Genomic DNA, 7,633 nt, shown 5'->3' with positions numbered 1-7,633 from the left:
CTCACGTATATTCACAGCTGTACAATCTACAGTCACACCCAGAGAACCAAGGCCTCTCACCCACAGGTTGACATTCATCCACAGTGACACACAGCCTCACGTCCCGGGGCGTGGACTCCGGCACTCACATAGTAACACGATCACAACGTTCCCCAGTTCCAGTGATACCGTGTGAATCACACACATTCCCACAATCACTAGGTCACACCACAAGCACCATCTGTCCCCCGCTGCTGGCCTGCGCGCCCCGTGAGCACAGGTCCAGGGCATCTCTGGGTCCCCCAGCATCACTTAGCACAGGTCTGGGCACAGAGCGGAAAGGCTCATAGAATGGTTATGGGTTAAATAAGTGCACAGTTATTGTGGGTCCTCACATAGTCATATAATCCTGTAGTGCTACCACCTGAAGGTAACTCACAATATTACACAACCGCGCCCATTAACACTCTCACACAGCACTTCACGTAATCACATCATCGTCCCAACAACACACATCACCCCGCTGTCACCGAGGCGCACACCGTCACAGACTGCCCGCATCACACTGTCACGCCGTCCCCCTCACACAGTCGCATCCAGTGCTGTGGGCGTACAGATACACAAGTCTCTCCATCACAGCCTCACCCACACTCGCGAGTCACACAGGGTCACACAGCATCATCCCACCGTCGCACGGGAGCCCACGGCCTCACACGGTCTCCTGGTCACCACCGCCACCGACTTCCACGTCTCACATTCCCCTCTTCCAGCCTCTTCCTTTGCGCGACGACATGAGGGGCGTCTGTGCACGTGGGGGGACGGCTGAGAGGCGGAGCCCTGGCCGTCTCCCCTTTTAATACAAACTACCAATGCGTGCACATTAATCATACTATTAACATTCATGAGCACACTCTCCCCTGGGACCTAAGAGATAAGTGGGCCAGAGGCAAGGCTGCCCATATTGCAGAGGAGAAACTGAGGCCCAGAGGCCCCAGGAGGGGCAGGGAATAAGGGGTGGCGTGAGGTCCAGCACTGGGGGCTAGAAAGAGAAGGAGGCAAAGATGGAAGGAGGCAAGTCTGGGGGAGGGGAGTGACGTGGAGGGGGTCCCGACTTCCTGGCCTCCAGATGGCCTCCCTGCTCTTTGCCCCACATTCCTGGCGCCTCTGGGTCCTGGGAAAGGCTCCGTTCACGGGGTAGAGAGGGAAACGAGTCTGAGATTGCCCGGCACCTCAGGGAGAGGCTGGGGATGGGAGGGAGTCTCCGTGGCTCCCAGAGGGCGGGGGGGGGGTCCTCTCTGCTAGGGCTGGGAAGGTGGGAGGAGGTTGGAACAGGGAAGGGAAGAGACTAGGAAGGAGGGGAAGCAGTGGAGAGAAATTGAGGTGGTGAGGGAAACAGGAAAAGAAACCAAGGATCAAGAAAGAACAGAGACAGAGACAGGAAGAGACGGAGATGAGAGAGACCAAGAGAAAGAGGCAGGCAGAAAGAAATCGAAACAGACAGAAACAGAGAGAAATACACAGGGACAGAAAAAGAGGAACCAGGAGAGAGAGCAGGGACTAAGAGAGGGAGAGACTGAGAAGAGATAGGGACTAGAGATGGAGACACTGGGAGGTGAAGATGGGGAGGGGAGGAGGGAGGGAGAGAGGCCTGAGGACGGGGCCCTGAAGAGAGATGAGCAGGGCGGGAGCTGCTGGGGTGAAGGAGCGCGATGCTGCCCCGCGGCCCTCCCTCACCCGCGGGAGCACTCGGAGCAGAACAGGGCACAGAGAGGAGCTGGCGGGCAGGAGGGGAGGTGCCTGGCCCCCTGCCCTTCTCAGCTCTCCCGGGGTCCTCTGCAGCCTCCTGGGGTCTGGGGAGAGGACAGCTTGGCCAGGCGGATAGTCGCCACATGGGTCCTCCCCAGTTCCGATGCGCAGGGCTTCAGGAAACTGCAGACAGAGAAACCGCCGTGCCCCCTCCCCCTGGCCTTCTCTGCTGCCTATCACTCTCCGTGTCTGTTTCTCTCTCTGGTTAGAATCCTCCTTTCTGCTTTTCTCCAAGCCCACACTCAGCTTGTCTGTCTTTCTCTCTTGCTTGTAGGGCTGTCTTTTTTCTTCTCTTCCCTCCGGTTTCATTCTGCTCCTCCGCTGGTCTCTCTCGCTCTCACGTCCTCCGCATCAGACTCTTTTTGCCTGACTTTAAACTTTCTCCTTTCTCTTCCCCTTCATCCCATCTTCTCAGTGCATGTCTGTCTGTCTGTCTCCTTCCACTGGCCCTGGTTCTGAGTTTCCAGCCACCCACCCAGTTGTCCTCTCCACCCACCTCCCAGCAAGGAGCAGGCAGTGCCCCCACCTCAGGATGCAGCGGTGGGGAGGGAACTGGAAGGCCTGTGCCTCCCCCATGGGGCTGCCCAGCCAAGCAGAGCCTGAGGGAGCTGGTAGGGGCCTGGAGGGCCAGCAGATGGTGCAGGAGAAATGAGGCAGAGAGGGGTGGGGAGAGGGGGTGCCCCATGGGGACTGAGGCCAGAAATGGGAGGCTGAGGCGGCCCCCTGAGATTCAGGACTGCTGAGAGGAAATCTGCAAGACAGAGACCCGAAGAGAGCCACACACACAAAAAGACAGAAAGACAGAGACAGAGAGAGTGAGAGGGAGCAAGAGAGAGACGGACCGAGAGAGACATTCTCACAAACACGGGGATCCAGAGAGAGGCAGAGACAGAGATGGAGACTGAGAGCCTGTGACACAGGTCCAGTGAGACAGAGCGACAGTGCTCTGGGGACAGGGATACACACACTCACACAATCTAGAGAAAGACAGGAACCCAGAGACAGGAAGAGACAGAGGTCCAGAGACAGGGGCCTAGAGAAACACAGGTAAACATGGTACCTAAGAGAGAGACAAAGATCCAGAAAGAAACAGAGACATAGAGACAGGAAACCCAGAGAGAAGGAGTCATGGGGAAATTTAGAGATGGGGACCCAGAGAGAGGGAGTGAAAGATAGAGGAAGAGACCCAGAGAGATGGGACCCGAGGCACAGGTATCTAAAAAACAGACAGAGACGGAGAGATGGGAGGGAGGGAGAGACAGACAGACAATGTCTTGGGACACAGATAGATAGAGATGGGGGTAAACTCGCTCTGACACAATCAAACCGAGGTGAGGCAAGATGCCAGCTCCCCTCGCCCTCTTCCGGACGTGGGGGGGACGGCAGGGCTCCCCGCACCTAGCCTCCCCTCCCACCTGCAGCGCGTCTCCATAGAGACCTCCCCAGATCCGGAGGACAAATATTGTCCTGGCCAGAAACAGCGGGGCTGTGTTGACATAATCTCGTGCTGGTGGGGTGGGGGCTCCAGGGGCCCGCGAAGCGAGGATGGGGACAGGAGAGCAGAGGGGCACTCATCTGGAGCCTCACAGACAGTCCCGATCTTCCCCCACCTTCAAATCGGGGTGCAAACCTCCCTGCCTTGGCAGGAGCCCCTGAGAAATTCAAACCTGTAGCCTTGGCTGCCCCCTGGTGGCGGCGGCGGGTAACCCTGAAGCCCATTCCCTGGCTTAAGGAGAGCCGGCTGGTCTAGGCATTTTCCTCCAGGTTTCTACTGTAGAATCTGGCTCCTCTTCCTTCTCCCCTCAGCCCCTGCTCTGGCCCAGGACCCACCTCTCCGAGGTCTCCTGTGCGAGTTGGGCCGCTCTCCCTTCCATCTCTCCGCACCCCGCCCTCCCATAGGGCAGCCAGGCAGTCAGAGTGGTCATGGTGAAGAACAAACGGGACTCTGTCCCCATCCCTGCTCAGAACCTGCCGTGGCTCCCCAGTGCCCTCAGGAGAAAGCTCAGGCTGCACTCCACGGCCTTCAAGGCATTCTTTCCATGACTTCCTAATCCTTCAAACTCTTCCCAGAATCCCTCACCAACCTTGATTCTAACAGTACTCTGCTTCAAATGCCCCCACCTAATTTATTTGAGTTTTCCCAGCCCATCTCAAAGTTAGCTCATTCATTCATTCATTCAACAAATAATTATTTCCTCTCCTGGTTTGTGAGCTCTGTGAGGGCAGGGCTGAGGCTATCTTGGTCACTGCTGGGTCCCCAGCATTGTCCAACAGGGCGTGGCACAAACCAAGGTTCAATTCATTTGGGGTACATGTTATGTATCAGGGCCTGGACTTGGCAACGCTGGGGTCCCAGGAGGCCAAGACAGGCCCTGCCCTGCCCTCATGAAGCCCAGACACAGACCCAAACAGGGAAACAGACTAACAGAAGAGAAACACAGAGAAAGAAAGAGTCAGAAAGAGGAAAAAAAGAAGCTGAGAGAAAAAGTCAAAGATTAATCATGGTCATGGTGATAATAATAATAAATAGGTACCGAGTAATGGGCGTTTTACATGTATGCATCTCATTTAGTCCTCATAACAAACTTGCAGCAAAGGTATTTGCATCTCTATTTGCCAGATGAAGAAACTGAGGTCCAGAGAGGGTAAGTAACTTGCGCAAAGTGACATAGCTCTTAAGTAATGGATCGAGGATCCAATTCCAGACAGAGACAAACACAGAGATGAGAGAGAAAAACAGCTCAGAGAACCAAGCCTAGAGGCAGAGAGAAAAGACAAAGCGCGGCCTTGAGCCCAATCCCCTGTCTCCAGCCTCCTCCCACGCCTGCCTGTGAAAGCACTTGTAATAACATCAGCTCCATTAGCTGTACCCAAAGGCCGCTGTGCTGAGCACTTGACCAGCATGAGCTCACTGAACCTGCTCTTCTTCCCTGGGAAGTGAGTACTGGGGTGACTCTCATTTTGCAGAGAAAGAAAAGCCAAGCTCTTTGGACAATGTCACGGTGTTCCTATGAATCCTGACAGCTCAAGGGCAAGGCCTAATTCATCTTTGCCTATCGCCCCCACTCCTTTCTGAACACACAGCGTGCCAGCCTAAACTCCTGCCTGTTGTTTCCTCAGCCGCACCCTGGTTCCACACCCCCCGGCGCTTGGATCGCCCGAGGGCCGAACTCCCCTGAGCTCCCACAGTCCTCTGGGGACACTCTGGGAACAGCTCTTAGCACACTGCAGCCTTCGCCAGAGCTCTGTGTGTAAGAATCTGACTTCCCCTCTCCTAGAATCTGAGCTCCTCAGGATGGAGGTTGGGAGAAGTGGGAGTCTGGAAGGCAGGAAACCTGAATTCTTGCTTTGTTTCTATCAGTAACACGGTTAGCTGTGATCATAGAATGATGGCCCGCATCCATTTTGGTCATCGCTTGAAACCCAGTGTTGATTGTGAAAATTAATAAAGGGAAACCTTACTAAAATGGAGTCAGGAGGCCAGAAAGGGGAGCTCTGGTGCAGTACCATGTGGTGTCAATCACAGGAAGAGTTGTCAATCACACACCCCAACAGGAGAATCCTCTAGGAAAGAATCTTCCGTCATGGGCCCCAACAGGAGAAGATGTGCATTGCATCTCCTACCAGAAATCGACCACCCCCGCAGCTCAGCCAATGAGAAACCATCATCTCTCTAACTCTGGCTCTTCTCCAATGGGCTTTCATTCTAAAGAACTCCTCCCAACCTCCTCCTTCCCCCCTCCCCTAAAATAACACCCCTCTCCTGTATTGGACTTGCCTATGGCTTTTGCTGTAGCTTGCTTGTCCCCAGTTGCAATTCCTTACTGTTCCCAAATAAAGCCATTTTCCATTTTGCTGGTAAAATAACTTTTATTTTTAAGGTCAGCAGAAGCTTGGTGCTTTCCATAGTAGATGTTTACTGGGAAATAAATAGGGGTTGCTATCATTTAAGTGTGCCTACTGTGTGCCAGGCACTGTACTCATGCATGATTTACATCTGTGGCCTCAATGGGGCTTGGACATAGTGACAGACAGCAAACATCTTCCCACCGTCTTCAAGGCCTTACAAAATCTGGCAGGCACATTACCCTCCTGACGTCATCTACTTCTGCAGCTCCTCTCTTTGCAGAGAATGTCACCCGAGGTATATCCCACACCTACCTCTGGATCTGTGCATTTACTGTTTCATCTGCCTGGTAATCTCCCCCGACCAACTCCATGAATGATTACTTCCTTCTTGTTTTTCTCATCTAACCTCCAATATCATTTCCTCGTATAGATCTTCCCTGGCTCCACTCTCTCTAAATTAGCCTCGACCTCCTGTTCTTGATCATATCACTCTGTCTTACTTCTGTTATAGTAAGACAAGATCTGAAGGGATCTCACCAGCTCCATGCCTGTTGTTTCATCTGTAAAATGGAGATAAAAATAAAGCTCGGCTCTGGCTGGGTAGCTCAGTTGGTTGGAGTGTCATCCTGATGCTTGAAGGTTGTGGGTTCAGTCCCCAGTCGGGACACATACAAGAGTCAACTAGTGAGTGCATGAATACGTGGAATGACAAATTGATGTTTCTCTCTCCCTTTCTTTCTCTCTAAAATCAATAAATTTTAAAAAGTTTTTAAAAGAAAAGAAAGCTCATGGTGAAGATAACTGACTGCTTGGCACATAGTAGATGCTCAATAAATGTTAGCTGTTACATTATTTGTTTGTTTTGCATATGGTGGCTTACCTCCTCTGCAAATGGCAAGATCCCTGAGACTTGGTTACTATTGAAATTCCAGGACCTAGGACAGAGCTTGGCACAAGGTAGGCACGCAGTAATCATTTTTAAATGAATGAAAGAGGTAGGTAGGCACGATAGGACTTCCTACTTTCCAGACTTGGAAACTGACTCTCAAAGTCACAAGGAGAAAGTAGTGGAATAGGGAATCAAACCCGGATCCATCTGGTTCCAAGGCCCTGCTTGTGTTTCCAGAGGCAAATTTATCCCCACTTTGGGCTCTCTTCTCCTCCCTATAAAACATGGGTCATGTCTAGGTACTGACCCTCAATGGGGACTTGGAGAATGTGGTCCACTATTTTTAAAATTCATTGTCAGGTGTTCTACCCTCCCCTCTCCCCCCAACTTCGGAGCTAGCTGCGACTGACACCACCAGCCGGCCAGGCGTCACAGCTGGATCTGTGTAAAAACCCGGACTGGATAATGAAGTTGTGGGAGATGCGGGCTGCAGGGGAGGAACTAAGGGGCGGCTGATACGAAAGTGGAAGGAAAGGTTCAGGAGGAACAGACTTGCGGAAGGGGCCGAAGCTCCAGGAATCGAGGTAACCTATAAGAAGGACGGGTCAAGGGCTCTGGGCGAAGTAGTACAGCCCCGGGTTGCTTATGGGTCTGTGCCAAAGGCTGTGCGAGCGGGAATAGAATGTTTGCTCCCACAGGATCCTGGGGGTGGAGTTAAGACCCCTGGGGGCGGGTCTAGATCTAATAAACAAGGGCTCTAAGAACTCGGCTAGAATTAGAGTTCCAGGGCGGAGCTAGTGGATATCTGGATGGATTTAAGATACTAGGGTCGGGTTCTAGTCTTGCAAGGGGGCTTCCGGGAAATCCAGTAAAACACTGACGAGAACGTTTTGGGGATTTGGGAGTGTCTTCCTCCTCCCTCTCTTCCTCTCCGAGTCGGGGCTAAGCTTAAGGCTGCAAAGCAGAAAAGGCCCTGCCCCTTCCAATCTTTCTGTGTCCCTATTGGCAGAGGGGCCTGCGCGACAGGCTCTCATTGGTCCTGAAAAGGCAAGGTGGGGGTCTAGAGAGAATACGCGACGGTTGTGGGCGGGATCAGACTGTACTGGGGAA

Source organism: Pteronotus mesoamericanus, unplaced genomic scaffold (assembly GCF_021234165.1).
Source record: "Pteronotus mesoamericanus isolate MK-2021 breed Mesoamerican mustached bat unplaced genomic scaffold, CSHL_Meso_final scaffold_137, whole genome shotgun sequence".
Taxonomy (NCBI): domain Eukaryota; kingdom Metazoa; phylum Chordata; class Mammalia; order Chiroptera; family Mormoopidae; genus Pteronotus; species Pteronotus mesoamericanus.
Note: the sequence above shows the minus strand (reverse complement) of the source record.